The sequence below is a fragment of the Carcharhinus amblyrhynchos genome, chromosome 4, assembly GCF_965287045.1.
Source record: "Carcharhinus amblyrhynchos chromosome 4, sCarAmb.v2.hapA, whole genome shotgun sequence".
NCBI lineage: Eukaryota > Metazoa > Chordata > Chondrichthyes > Carcharhiniformes > Carcharhinidae > Carcharhinus > Carcharhinus amblyrhynchos.
This window is the reverse complement of record NC_137327.1, coordinates 78,312,335-78,328,481: the sequence shown is the minus strand read 5'-3', so window position 1 is coordinate 78,328,481 and position 16,147 is coordinate 78,312,335. Positions and strand designations below refer to the sequence as shown.

The window sequence follows — 16,147 nt, the reverse complement described above, 5'->3', positions numbered from 1 at the left end:
AGCGATGCTCCATCATACTGCTGCTTAGAAACTTCATACATTTCCCCTCTGTAAATTCAACTCTTTATTCACATCTAACTAAAGATCCTCTTGTTCTCTGTTACCATTTCTGATTTATTGCAATGTTTAATCATTACTTTCATTCATTCACCAATGTAAAACCTGTCATTAATTTTGCTTTCTGCAGTTGTCTGGGCCAAAATTTATTCTTCTGCATGACTGATCCCAATTCAGCCTGTGTAGGAAAAGCTGATACTGACTTCAAAGCCAGAGGCCCAGAAAATGTAATAAATATACAGGTTTTTCATCAGGGCTCTATTGATTATGTCCTTAAGTTTTCCTGTGTGTTTTTTCTCTGATTCCTTCACAAGCTCTCTTCTCTTTTTCCCTACAGATCTACATTATTCTAGTCTTCCAACTGAACAAGAAAGCATGCCTATAGGAGACAGCATTACAGTGTGCTGGAGCTGGGATGAGGGTGGGGGGTGGGGGGAGGGGAGTGCTTTGTGGTGTTGTTGGCAGCGGGAAACACAGAAACTGAAACTTGAAAAACCAACCTGTTTGTGGCCTTACCGAAGTGGTTCAGTGTTTCTTAGGGACTGTAATAAACTCTTACTACCCTTCCTCACAACTTTAAATTATTCCAATTCTTACCAGGCACTGAGCATGTAAACTTGATCCAATTCCTTCTTTGCCACACAAGAATTATGCTGTAGCATTTTCTTTTTGACATCTGCAGCAAGGGCCGTTTATGAAAAGGATTAAGGGCCACAGATTGATATGCAGCTGTTTACAGCACGGGGATCACAATTTGCTGCCATCCACCCAAGCCCACAGTCTTGGAGTTGGCAGCAAGCAAAATTCATGTTGCAATATCATTTCCTCAATTTCTGCACACAGACCAGCTCAACTCATGCAGCTAGCTGGCTGCATACTCGACAATGGCAAAAAACAGCATGTGAATCAGACAGAGATAGCCTCCAGCTCTTAAAGACAATCTGTCCCTCTTAAAAGGGAAGCTGCAATGAATCAAAGGATCGATGACTGCAGCATTTGTTGGCCAGGCAACTAATAACACCAAAGCAGAGATTTGGTTCAGATATTTGCTGATCCAGCATTCATGGAGATTTGCAGACGAGATGTACCACTCCTACACAGAATTTGCAGCCCTTAAGGAATGCCCGCTGAAGGCAACAAGAATGGGTGTGCAAGGAGGTCAATGCAAGGAGTCTGGCCCTGAAGACCTGGCAACAGTGCTGCAAGATATTTATTGATCTCACAGGAGTAGTTAAGGTCAGTGAATGTACTTTTGCATGACATCTCCTACCCAGTAGACAGCCAATCTCTCACACTGCTCAATACACCATACCTTGACCACGATTCTTCTGAATGAAATCAAAATGCTGTCACCAGTAGGAAAATCAGCGCATTCGCACTGGTGCTGGCAGCGGGAATGAGATAGAATTCAACAACTTTAAAATTGGAAAAAGTGCCCCTGCTTCAACCACGCCAGACCAAACTCACATCTAACAGCCTCAACTGCAGCAATATCTCAGAAAACCTTACTGACACCTGTAGCTCATTTCCTTCTCAAAATTGTACTTCATTATCAGACTAAGTAGATATAACACACAATGTACATTTAAAAATGTGATATTACTGAAACAAACCTGTAGTTGGCCCCATGATAATTGCATTTCAATGGTCCTAAATTTTAAACATCACCTATGACAATAGATGGGGTGCAGTTCTAAAATTATACCTAGTACTGGAGCAGCCATGTGGCACAGTGCAGTAGGATTTTAAGTTTGTATACAATAAAGCAGGTAGATATAAAATAGCACATATAAAGCCTCACGAGTTACCAATCTCAGCTAATTATTGGAAGGCAAATACTCCCCACACAGGGAGAAAGTTACCCCAATAGCAGCCTTTGCATAAATCCCAGTGACCAGCTGCCCACCACTGCACTAGTTGGTGGTGAATATGAGAAACACAGGAAAAAAAGGCTTGCATTCTTGCATAGCACCTTATCATGCCCTCATGATGCCCTTAACTGCCAGTGAATTACATTGAAATATTAATCACTGTTCTTAAGAAGGCAAACATTGATGAAGAGAAAGGAATACCATGTGGAAAAAACCCGGTGCATGAATTAAGTTTTCTCATGTAGGCTCTGGCATGTTTGTTACGTGCGGCATTGTCATAATTTAAAGTTCAAATAAAGTTTAAATTTAAAATTTACACCTTGCAAAATTACATCAGATGTACAAATTTCAAGTAGCATTTCAATCATTATACAAGTTCAAAAGTATCCCATAGGGCAATTTCAAATCCCAGGTAGCAACAACTGAAGCAAGACTTTTGAAACTTCTAAGAACCATGAATCACCAAATGAGTCAATGTTCAAATGAACAACATTCTATATCCTCATCTTATGTGTCACGAGTAAAATTACCTTGATGAATTATTGGACTTATATGAATGGTCCTTCTGAGAATATCATTTCATGCTGCAAGGAGGTTGGCTCTCAATTTATAGAAAATAGAGGAGGCAACCAATCAGCCTATTAGATGTCCGCTGGCTGAAAGAGATTGCACTTATCAGCCCTTGGCAGCAGTTCGTAGATCATGATCAGGGCAACATGGAAAAGTCCAGGCATGGAATACCCCATCCCAGGAGCAGAGACCTGCTTTCTTTTCTCATAGTGAATGTGTTTGTGCATCCACCGTTGCCAATCTGCTAGTGGCCTTGCCATAAACCCGGACTGCTGCCACTCATGCCAAGGTGGTGCCCTCAAGGCCCAGAGCTGCTCAAGAGGATCCTGCTTAGCGATGCTCCCCCACTGACAGTCAACAGTCATTCACAGCCATGCTGCAGCCACAGGGGTAGCACTGTGCAGAAGCACCAAAAAAAAACAGGCACCTGCAGGACAGGAACTAAGGGAACATAAAGGGATGAGCATTCAGTTTTGCTTGTTTAACTGGATGCATTGTTGGTTATGGATGTAAGTGAAAAGCTTTTGGTTAGTGCCTTTCATTTCAGGATATTGGTCAAGGAGATGCTGTGACAAAGTGCCTCAGAGCAATGTTACACTGAGGAATTGTGAACAGATAATGGCATAGGGAAGTTGTCCTATGGGAACTAGTTTACGAGCAAGTGATATCTGTTAACCCATCAACAGTGTTGCAGTCCAGGATGCATCCTCCCTCCTCCCTCCTCCTCCTCCTTCCCTCAACCTGCAGGTTTTTAGTGACAATAGCTGTGCATCAAGGTGGTCATGTTATGGAATACATAGTAGTCCACCATGAATTTAGACACCCACACCAGCATGGACAGGGGGGTAAGCCTCAAGTAGCTTAGGCTGCAGAAGCTGATTTCTCGATGATGGCTTCATTGATTCCATTGTGTGTGTGTTGTCCTCATGTAGTCAGCTATCCATCAGCCACAGGTATGGGATATAGCCTTTGCTCCCAACACAGCCACCCCTGTTTCACAATGAAGGCCCAAAGAAGTTGTACACAGCAGGATGAAGGCACTTTTCAGTTGACTGGATAGCAGGCATGTTCACACACCAACAGCAAATTAATTGAATGAAAACCACAGCGGTCACTCTTGCTCTCACCTCTGACAATGGGGGCCTGAGATGCCACTATCCTGCTATTCTCACGAAAGCTACATGTCATTTCATCCTGTTTTTCCTGGTTGAGGGAGAAGACAATCTATTTACCTCTCCCAGCATGGATGGCCTGAAACCTCCCGGATGCATTAATGCACAGCATGACATACTGGCAGATAAAGGATATGTCATCCCCTTACACTTGGAAAGACCAGTTGAAAAGAAGTTCACTGCCTACTATGTCCTTTATGGCCATTAGCAATGTGCAAGACTTCAGACTGTATGAAAGATACGGTTCAGTGATCACTTCCCTGTTGAACCAGAGTCAGCTCAAACACTGTTTCTGGGTTAAGTAGGGGCAGGGCTTCCTATGCAGTGCCCTCCTCCTTCTCCAACCTCTTTGCAGAGATTCCATTTCTGCAGACATTAATCCATTTCTTAGTCATGTTGCAGGCCACAAAGATGCTGCTACCACATCACCTGATACCTCATACACAGCTGAGTCATCAAATCTTCTGGCCTTCATGAATTTCAGCAGCAGCTCACCACACGTGAAGCTATAGAACTTCCACTAGCTTTGTCACAGCGGACACAAGTCTGTGAGTTGAATGCTTGACCCTTTAAATATATTGGTTGGGGATTCAGTGCATGCTCAGCTGAGTGACCAGCAGGAGTAGCCATTCACACACACCAAGTTTGAAAGATGCAGTCTGATCAGATTTAATGTCCTACTGATATCACAATTGGGCCTCTCCTCATACTACTGACACATGCAAGGTAGGCCTGCACTAGCACCCTGCCTTTTATGACTTTGGGGTTTCCATAAGACAGGCACCAATGGTGCTGCAGAGCCCAAGATCACAACCTAAATTACTATCTATTAAAAAGAGTGCAAGTAGATCAACAATAGTCACTCATGAAATGCCCGAGTCATTATATCTATCCATCTAAACATCATTATGTTAAGAACAATTGTTAATGAACATGTAGACAGACAACCAATAACTCTATAAGGTGTCCTGAACTTAAAAAGCTTGCTAAATAAAAAGTTTAAAAAAAGGAAATGGACTTGCCTTAAAGACAATCATTTATAAATCCCACTGAAACAACTGTCAGCTTTCTCACAGTGCTCAGACACTGATATCAGAGGGAAAATTTACACAAGTGCAGAAGAAAGTCTTGCTTACATATCAATTTGTATTAATGATTCCCTTATCTAGTCAGTGCATTGCCTCAGGTTTCTGAGATAGCAAACCGCTTATTTTCCAATAACAATTCTTAATTCTCTATAGTTGCAAATTCAAAGAATGAACTGTTGTAGACTTGCTTTTTGCTCCTAAACAGGATATGAGAAGATACTACGAATCTGTTAGACAATTCTTCTTACTTCTGGCTTCCAATTTCTCTTTAGTGGTAGATATTGCTCATCTGAGCATTCAACTCCAATTCTTCATCCATCCTAAATACTATGCATAATTTTACATATTTTGCTGTGTTAAAGTGAAAACAAACTGTATTGAAATTAAAACACTTCATATATTTTATCCTACCTTACGAATTTCACCCAGAACCTCGATATATAGAACTCCATACTTTATTAGTTTTACCATACCATACAATATACATGTTTTAGAACCCAAGCTTAGGGTCAAAAAACAAAGAACAGTAGAGCACAGGAACAGGCCCTTCGGCCCACCAAGTCTGTGCCGACACAGATGCCTCTCTAATCTAATATTTTCTTTCCTCCACATGGTCCATATCTCTCTATTCCCTGCCTATTCTTGTATCTATCCAGATGCCTTTGAATATTGTTATAGAATGTGCTTCCACCAACCCCTCTGACAGTGCATTCCAGGCATTCGCCACCTCTATGTGAAACAATTGCCCTTTTAATCTCTTTTAATCTTTCTTCCTCTCACTTTTAACCTATGTCCATGAATAGAGTCATAAGTGTCATAGAGGTTTACAGCATGGAAACAGACCCTTTGGCCAACTTGTCCATGCCGCCCTTTTGTTAAATCCCTAATCCCAATTGCCTGCATTTGGCCCATATCCCTCTATACCCATCTTACCATGTAACTATCTAAATGCTTTTTAAAAGACAAAATTGTCCAGACTCTCACCACTCTCTGTGTGAAAAAATTGCCCCTCTGGACCCTTTTGTATCTCTCCCTTCTCATCTTAAACCTATGCCCTCTAGTTTTAGACCCTACCTTTGGGAAAAGATATTGATTATCTAGCTGATCTATGCCCCTCATTATTTTATAGACCTCTATAAGATCACCCCTCAGCCTTCTACGCTCCAGAGAAAAAAGTCCCAGTCTATCCAGCCTCTCCTTATAACTCAAACCATCAAGTCCTGGTAGCATCCTAGTAAATATCTTCTGCATTCTTCCTAGTTTAATAATATTCTTTCTATAATAGGGTGACAGAACTGCACACAGTATTCCAAATATGGCCTTACCAATGTCTTGTACAACTTCAACAAAACGTCCCAACTCCTGTATTCAGTCTTCTGGCTAATGAAACCAAGCATGCTGAATGCCTTCTTCTGTCCACCTGTGACTCCACTTTCAAGGACCTGTACCCCTAGATTTCTTTGTTCTGTAACTCTCCCCAGTGCCCTACTATTAACTGAGTAAGTCCTGTCCTGGTTCAATCTACCAAAATGCATCACCTCGCATTTATTTGAATTAAACTCCATCTGCCATTCGTCAGCCCACTGGCCCAATTGATCATGATCTCTTTGCAATCCTAGATAATCTTCTTCACTGTCCACTTTGCCACCAATCTTGATGTCATCTGCAAACTTACAAACCATGCCTCCAATATTCTCATCCAAATCATTAATATAAATGACAAATAACAGTGACCCAGCACCAATCCCTGAGGCACACCACTGGTCACAGGCCTCCAGTTTGAAAAACAACTTGTACAACCACCCTCTGGTTCTGTCATCAAGCCAATTTGTATCCACTTAGCTACCTCATCCTGGATTCTGTGAGAATTAACCTTATGTAACAATCACTATGCAGTACTTTGTCAAAGGCCTTGACAATAATTGACCCTTAGATCCTGGGAAAAAGACTCTGATGATGCACTCTATCCAAGCCTGTCATAATATTGTAAATCTTCATCAGTTCCCCCCCATCCTCTGATGCTCCAATGAAAAAAATCTTAGTTTGTTCAAGCTTTCTTCATAGTCCATATCCTCCAAACCAGGCAACATCCTGGTAAATCTCTTCTCCACCCTTTCCAATGCATCAACATTTTGCCAACAGTGTGGCGACCAGAATTGTACACAATATTCCAAATGTGGCCTAACCAAAATCTTGTACAGCTGCAACATGGTTTTCTAATTCCTATATTCAGTGCCCCGACCGATGAAGGCCAACATGCTATTTGTTTGACCACCGAATCCACCAGAGTTGCCACCTTTAGGAAACTGTGGATCTGCACATCTAGGCTCCTCTGTATGCTAACATTTTTAAGGGCATTACCTTTTTTTTGCGACATCAAACCACTGTGACTTAATTTGTTTTCATCTATCATTTTCACTTCAGTGGTTTCATACACAATAGCCCTTGACTTTAACCTAGGTTTTGCATCACAAAATATTCTGCAAAAATCATACTTCCTTTTAATATAAAACTCTTGAAATTTTTCTTTATTCTTCTTAAATTTCAGGTTTTGATGTATATTTCCATTCAGTCTTTATATAAGTTTACGTGGAACAAAGTTTCTCAGTTTTGTAAGATATTGCCTACCTATTAAGTTATAATGGGAAGATTTTTATCTTTGGGACTGTAAGCAATGTATTAAATGGCTAAGCCCAAACAACTTAAAGGAAACATTCAATTAATCACAGTTCCAATTACTTAAGATTAGAAGACCATAAAAATAAGAACAGGATTAGGCCGTTCGGCCCACAAGCCTGTTCCACCATTCAACAGGATCATGGCTGATCCAACATTTCTCACATCCACTTTCCTGCCCTTTCCCTGTCACTCTTGATCAAAATTAAAATGCTAAAAACACCAGTCCCACAATCCCAGCTGGGAATGGGAATGATAGCGGCTTACGCAAAATACAGCAGCCAATCTTCCAGCAGCAAGGTCCCACAAAAAATGTGACAACAACCAAATAATCTGTTTTCAATGGTCTTGGGTAAGGGATAAATATTGGCCATGACACTAGGAGAACGCCCCTGCTCTTCTTCAAATTAGTGCTAGGGATCTTTTGAAGAGCTAGCCAGAATGGCCTCCTTCTGCACTCTACCGATTCTGTCGATTCTTAACGTCTCACCTGAAACAGAACAGGCAGAAATCTCCGGTGCGGTTCATGGCAGGACCCATTGCAAGTAAGAATGGAAATTTTAACATTCCAGCCAAAGCTCCATTTACTTTCAGCAGCACCGGAATATCTCAGCCATGAAGGGGGACAGACGTTCTTGGCCAACATTTCAGATGGTGCTGCACTGCTGTGTCAGCCTAAAGTCTGGCATCAAGGCCTTGGAGAGGGATTTGAGCCTACAACTCAAAAGTAAGAATGCTACCAAATGAGCCGCAGCTGACAAGGTCAGAACAAGCTTACCTCTTAATATGTTACAGGTCTTCATGTTATTACACTCAAATATAATTAATGTGTTGTATAAACCGCAAGCTGTACTTGATTGGAGTTACAACACAGAGGATATTTGTTGAAAGAAATATAACTGCCAAACATAACTCAACAAAGTTATAATATTTTTATTTACATAGGATTGCAAGAATAATAACCAATTCCTCATGAAACTTGTTGCTTATTAACAGGAAAAGATGACAGAGTAGAAATGCTACTTTTCACCAGTAAGTTCTTTGTATTCCTTCTGCTTCCAAATAAAGACATGACAACATTAGCCAACTCCATATTAAAGTGCCTCAAAGAATTCAAAAGAAAAAAAACAAGGCTCTACATGTTAGTAAACAACTTGCAACGCTATACACAGTCGAGAGTCAATATTACATAATACAGTCAAGACTGATAGTCAACTCTTTGTCAGTTCAGAATTTTGTGATACTTCACCCTAAGATTAGCAATTTACCCTGTGCACTAAAAGAAGGCTATCCAAACTGTAACAATCAATTTCTCAAAGACAGGACTTGTTTAATCCTAAATGCATTCATATTTTTCCTTTTAATGTTATTTGAATTTTGAGAGTTGAGACATCAGAAAAGGTTCTTTGGTGGATAAGTCCTATATCAGAACACCAAGATCAACAACATAGAATTACATAGAAATTGCAATACATAAATAATATAGACAATTTCAGATACAGTAGACTGAGAACATGGATCTGAAGTTTATTGAGTGGCCCCCAAAAGTTCCACTAAGCATACCTATGAAGGCAAGTTTGTACACTCAGACTAAAACATTTGATTTATAATTAATTAGTATTTGCCCAACATGACTTACCCACCTCCGAAATTGTATTATTCAAGGATTATACATTTGTTTCTCCACGTTCTTCTGCAGCTTGAAACTTTGCTTCTTACTGTATCAAAACATTCAAAACTTCAATTAATCTTTTAGAAAACAAGATTCGTGCTAATTTTCAACGGAACAAGTAATTAACTAATTTCTTACTCAAATGAGTAATGTAGTATTTGAATTTTAATACCAATATGATGTCAGGTACGTATAGGCCATATACCGCAATGATTGATGGATTGCATCAAACAGCATGTTCCTTCTGACCATACTTAACCAGCCTATGCTTATTAAACTCAAAACTTAGTGATCAACATTAGATTGTGCTAAGAATTACACTGACAATAATATAAGATTATCATCAGACTTGTAGTGTGGTTCACTTACATGTGCTGAATGCTGCATATAGTCACACTCAAGGCTCTCTCCTTTAAAAAAAGGAAAAATCTCCACTCATTGCACCTTTTTCAACTATACAAAAGCTTCCGCATAGCCATTCCCTGTTTCATTCCCCATGGCCATGCCTTGACCAAAGTTGACCTGCCTGATTTGAATTTAAACAAATGCTTGACAATTAATTCTTCCCTGGGGTGTTCTCCAAGGCAATGCCTCTACCAATTAGAATCCACTTGCCAACTAATCACCACCCTCATTTCATGTAGTATAAAATGCTGATTCCTTTTAAGATTTAGTATTCTTACAAATCTATCCTGATGAGTGCAAGATGAAAACCTTCAACAACATGTCTTGGCAATATTCAAATTCTGTACTACCAACTGACAATTTTCATACAGAACATAAATTGTACTATACAAGGTAAAGGCTTCAATAATATTTCTTTCAGCGACATTAACCAGCTCGTTATGTTTGCCATCAAGATAAAATAATGGACCATTTTTGACGCCCAGTCTTACTATCAAACGCTCCAAGATTAGGTGCAGGAGAGACAGATGCAAGTTAATGAGAAACCAGCAGGGCAGTGGGATTAGTTTTATATTTATATGCCAAAGAAGTTGCACACAATAGGCTGAAAGACCTCCTTCTGTGCTGTGAACTTTTATGTTATAGACAAGGCCAAAGATTCAATAAAATTTATATACTGAAAGGAATGTGACTATTGCCCTCAGCTGGAGGCTCTACCTTGTACAATATTCACTGATGTGCTGAAATAATTAATCAACCAGGTTAATTGATCAGGGTTCAAATCAATAATCAAAAACTATCAGATCAACAGAAATTAAATGGCTTGCCACTGAAACATGCTTCAGTTAGTCAATCTGATCTTGTTGCTAAGATACATTACAGGTTGTGATAAAGCATTGATGAAGTGTTCTAACGTTTCACAAATCCCTTCTCTGCTTCTGTACCACTGACACTCAAAATATCTTTCCATCATCCCCTTCTTTCTCTCCTGCTCAATGTCCTATTTTTTTCTTCATTCTATAACCTGCTCTGAGATCTGTACATGAAAAGTGCTGTTGGAAGTATGTGGTAATGTGTTTCAATATTTAGTAACAGAGTAACTGGCATGCATATCAGCAGAAAAATAATATGATAAAGCTTAGATGCATTAAAAATAGCATATGCAACTTTTGTTAGACAGTTTTGTACTTTATGTTGATTGAATGTATTCAAATATTTCATTCTCTATCTCACTAATCAGTAAAATAACTAATGCAACAACTGTCAATAGACCTAGTAAATTATACTGAATGATTTGGTTCCAAATAGCCTACAGAACCATAGAATTGCATTTTAACATACTATGCTTGACAAAGGAAAAGTCAAAGATGAGAAAAAGCAAATCATCATATAAAGTACTACTGACTACCTTTCCCCCACAAGGAAACACTACTTACACAATTAAACTACAGAAAGGACATTAAATATAGATACTGTTTACAGATATCATATACTTTTCTTCATGAGGACAGAGGGGTAGTACAATTCAGAGATAATTAATTTCTTCCTGTTTTCCACTAGGCATGACTCTGTACCTATCAACAACAATTCTTTTATATTGCACCTTTAATATAATGAAATGTCCCAACGAACTTCACAGAAGCGTAATAAACAAAGTACAACACCTAAACACATAAGGATACATAAGGTCAAATGATCAAAAACTTAGTCATTGAGATAGATTTTATGGAGTGTTCTAAGAAGGTAGAGATGTTGAATTGTGCAGGTAGATATTCCAGAGCTTCAGGTTAGGCAACCAAAGACACAGGCTGAAATTTTTCAGTCTTGCCTGCATCAATGCCACTACCAACAACTACACAGAATTTCACGCTCAGTCAAATTTCCATTCACTGCTGCGGGACTGGAGAATCCCAGCTGCAGGCGAGGTCAGAGAATTCCGGGCACAGCCTCCAATGGCGGAGCAATTAAAATTGAGAATGCACAAGGTCAAAAGTAGAGGGGTGCAGATATCTGGAGATTACAGAGGTAGGGAGGGTCAAGGCCATTGAGGAATTTGAAAACAAGGATTAAAATTTTTAAATCAAGGTGTTGCTTCACTGGGAGCTAATGCAGGTAAGCAAATATGGAGGTGATAGGGGCTTGCTGCAGAGTTTTGGATGTTATAAAATTTACAATGGATAGAATGCAGAAGACTAGCCAGGAGTACAATAGAATAGTTAAGCTGGAAATAACCAAGACATGAATGAGTGGTGAGTTTCCACAGTATCAAAGTCACATCTTGTGACACCAGGCATTCCATTTGCAAAAGTAAAGCTGACTACTGTCGACAGCATCCATTTAAACTGGCAAAAACGAATTAGTTACTTAATATTATTAAATGAAAGTGCCAATGAACTAAGGAACAGAATTCAACTGCAGAAATGCTGAGCAACGGGGTGATTTCTGCTGATGAACCAAAACCACTTGAGTTGCTACACTCTTCAACTTGTAACTTCTGAGCCATTTTACTAGATTATTGCTTTGCAATTTGACAACATGTACAGAGATTGCACCAACAATCCCACTACCGTTAGCCACTGCACCTCTTCCAGTGTGATGCTGAAAGACAGTGATATTAATGTGAAGATGTATGTAACGCAAAAATTAAGGAAACTTTAGAATAATAGCTTCCGTAAAGTATGCCTTTGGAACACTAAAAATAAACGTGATTGAAACCAATGTAATTTATAGTGCAGCGAATCTTCTGGTGAAAATATTTAATTGTGTTTAATAAACTGCACTATTTTACATTATAAATGTTGGATAATCATTCAGTGCACTCCTGCATTTCAGTAATCAAACTGAAAAAGTTTGTACTGTTACTTTCATTCAGGACCAGGGGGATGTTTGATATGTTCTGTTCCTCTGTGTATCACAGGTGCTAAATAGCACAAGGCTTTGCCAAGTCCAAAATGAGCAATGGAATAAAATAGAGTATGTGCAAAGAATGGGATCACAACTCCAGCTGACATTTTTGTTTTCTGCCAACAGAAGACAAATGAAAATCTTAATAACTCATGCTTCTACAGCAGGAGATACAATAGTAAACAAGAATTAACTTGTCAATGCAAAATTTTAAGATTTTTGGTGTTCAGTGTTCATCTTAGTAATCCCCAGAAGTAGCACATAAAAGAAGACAAGGCTGGGTGAAAACCACAAACCCATGGCAATCCTTGTAGTACATCATATTGAGTCACCCCTGACATTCCCTAAATTGGTTTAGTCTAACAATGAAGCTTAACACAACCTTACAGCATTCACCAGGTCCCTAATTACCATCAGGAAAATATGAACAGATCATAGGGTTTTGAGAATATCGACTTTTAATCATAAATCTATTCTACACCCTCATTCCTACTCCAACCTTAAAGTTAAATTTAGAAATTAGGCACGCCTTAAATTGTGACAAACAAAAAAAATTGCTGAACAACCTCATATGAGCTGTCACAGCTTTGGCCAGTATTGCAAACCAATGGTTAAAAAAAATGCTTCAAAGTTGGTAAAGTGCAGAAGCTTAAACAAAAATCACCGAAATTACATCTGTAGCTGAGGTGTTCTGATGCTAACCTGCACCTTGAGCTGTGCAGTGCAAATTCGGACACCACTCATGCTGGAATCAAATAAATATGAAGTACCAACCTCTGAAGCCAGTTTTGATCATCAGTTGCCTGAGGGATGAAGCTCTGCTCAGCTTCTCTGCATCAAACCGCTTCTCCCTTGCTCTCTAATTGCTACCTTTCCAATGCCTTAATTCGGAAAGAGTCGCAATGGTGGGGTTTGATTTTTTTTATATTAATTCTCCCAGCCTTGGCGCAGATGGTTGCAGCCATTGTGATCAGTGTTTAAACAGCCAACATCGGGGGTTTTTTTCTCTCTCTTTTACCTGATGCGCTCACTGCCCCATTGACCTGATGGGAGATATGTGGGGGGATGGGTTAAAGTCACCAGTACCTGGCCGACGAGGATGTTTTTTCCTCCTGGCAGCTTCATCCTTTCTGAAGGAGCCGGCCCGGGAAGCGAACTTGCCGCTGCCGCATCTGGCTCCCGGCGAGAACCAGCTCGCTGCCCGCAATGGGCAGCGCGCATGCGGCTCACAGCCTGGAGACCACCACCCACACACCCACACACCAGCTTAAAAGGGCAATGCAACTCCCCTCCAGCAAAACCTTGGCGGTGGCAAACAATCGCATCTTCAATTTGCAGGGTTGTTGTTCGTTGGAGGTGGAAGGATAAATGAAATAGGATCAATAACGATTAGTTCCACCAGTGATTCGAGCACAGACGTAATTATTTGGATGCATGCCTGCAATCACGTTCAGCTCAACAGATACTTTGCCCTTTCACCCTGCCATGTTGTTCAGTTACATGTCACCATATATTATCTTACTGTGCTACCCAGGGGCGGAGTCTGCACAATCTCCCCGTGTCTGAATGGGTTTCCTCCGGGTACTCCAGTTTCTTTCCACAGTCCGAAACGTGCTGGTTAGGTGCATTGGCCATGCTAAATTCTCTCTCAGTTTACCCGAACAGGGACCGGAATGTGGCGACTCGGGGATTTTCATAGTAACTTCATTGCAGTGTTAACGTAAGCCTACTTGTGACACTAATAAATGAACTTTTTTTCATTAGTGTCATAAGTAGCTTACATTAACACCGCAATAGAGTTACTGTGAAAATCCCCTAGCTACCACATTCCAGTACCTGTTCAGGTACACTGAGGGAGAATTTAGCATGGCCAACGCACCTAACCAGCACATCTTTTGGACTGTGGAAACCAGAGCCCCCGGAGAAAACCCATACAGACAACATGAGACTCTGCTCAGTGACCCAAACCAGGAATCAAACTCAAGTCTGCGGCACTGTGAGGCAGCAGCACTAACCACTATGCCACATCAGTAATTTATCAGCTGCTAGCCAAGTATTCATATTTCAAAGATTCAAGTGACAGTTTCACATTCAGATTAAAATATAACAGTATTGCAATGTTTAGTTTACTCCATCGATGTTTTGAACTATGGTGTAATCTTTGAATTTTCATCTTAACTATTTTATTTGACAACACTTGTTTGTGGCCCTTTCAACACTTCACCATTGATCAGAAACTGAACTGAACAGACTAGAACTGAAACTTGCCATATAAATACTGTGGCTACAAGAGCAGGTGAGACGCTGAAAATGCTGCCACAAATAACTCGCTTCTTGATCCCCCAGAGCTGTCCACAATCTACAAGGCACATGTCAGGCATGTGATAGAATGCTCTCCACTTCCCGGGATCAGTGCAACTCCAACAACACTCAAGAAAAGTAGCACCACAGCAAAGTTACAGCACAGAAGAAGGCCATTTAGCCCCTCTTGTCCATGCCAGCCCAAAGATATCCAGGTGCCCTTTCTAAACCCACCTTCCCGCACCCGGCCCATAGACCTGTAGCTTACATCACTTAGGATGCAAATCCAGATACTTTTTAAAAGAGTTAGATAAAACAAGTTCAATACTATCCAGGATAAGGCTGCCTGCTAGATTGGTACCCCACCACTCACCTTAAACATTCAGTCCCTCCACTAGTGATGCACAGCAGCAGCAATGTGTGCCACTTACAAGATATGCTGCTAGAATCTACCACAGCTCCTTTGACAGCATCTTTCAAACTCATAACCACTGTTACCTAGAAGGGCAAGGGCCACATGTACAAGCAGCCTTGGACTTTGCAATGTTGGATTTATGACAATCAGCACTTACAACATCTAAAAATTGACACCCTGGCCAGAATTTTACTGCCCCAGAATTGGAGTGGGCGAGGGGCGGACAATGGAAATGTCCATTGACGATGGGCAGGATCTTACAGTTTTGGGACGGGCGAGGCTGTAATATCCCGCCCTTTGTTTCAAATTAATAATGCCACACCAGCCCACTTTTTATATTTGTATACATGTGATTTGTTATTTGTTATTTTGAATGAGCCCTGGGAAGTTGTAAGACCTTCCACAGAAACATTAGGCCCCCCTGCCCCCTTCATTCACCAGACTGTAACTCCAGACTGGAAGGTCGTTACAGAGAATGGATTCTGTGGTCAGCCAGCAGCACACCTGGGAAACTGATTTTGAAAACCAGGAAACAAAGTTGTAATTTGCCAGTAAAAATCTTGCCTTGCCCCAGTGGCTGTTTCCCCATTGATTATAATGGGAGCTTTCACACCTGCAGTCCAAAGGCTTTTGCTCGACCATGGAGAGTGGTCACTGTGGTCCACCAGCAGATATCTGAATGCATCAGAACTAATATCTAAAACCTGCAGGAAATAAGGTTGCAGTCTGCCCATAAAATTGATGACATGTCTTGCTGACTGAACCAATCCCCCATTCTTAACATTGTTCCTGCAGGGAAATAGGTTCTGGCTTACAATGTTTTGATCTAAGACACAGTTCCCGGGAATCAATTGTGCTATATGTCCAAGGACTGCCTGTACATGGGATCATCACCACCTGTCACAAACCATCCTAATTTGAAAATATATCACTGTACTTCCATTGTCAGAGGATCAAAATCCCGGAAATCTTTCTCTAACAGGGTTCACCTACATAATATGGCCTGCAGCAATTCA

At 40.5% G+C, this 16,147-nt stretch overlaps 1 protein-coding gene across 1 annotated transcript in view; it reads right to left on the bottom strand.

Moving 5' to 3' along the window:
- Nucleotides 1-13,586, bottom strand: part of LOC145342646 (actin-binding protein WASF3-like) — a 69,460-nt gene extending 55,874 nt beyond the window's left edge. Inside the window, exons 1-2 of the mRNA XM_080188192.1 lie at nucleotides 13,502-13,586; nucleotides 9,078-9,152 (exon numbers count right to left, since the gene is read on the bottom strand). The gene's annotated coding sequence lies outside the window, so the exon portion shown is untranslated. The remainder of the gene's footprint in view (nucleotides 1-9,077; nucleotides 9,153-13,501) is intronic.
- Nucleotides 13,587-16,147: the final 2,561 nt, after the last annotated feature.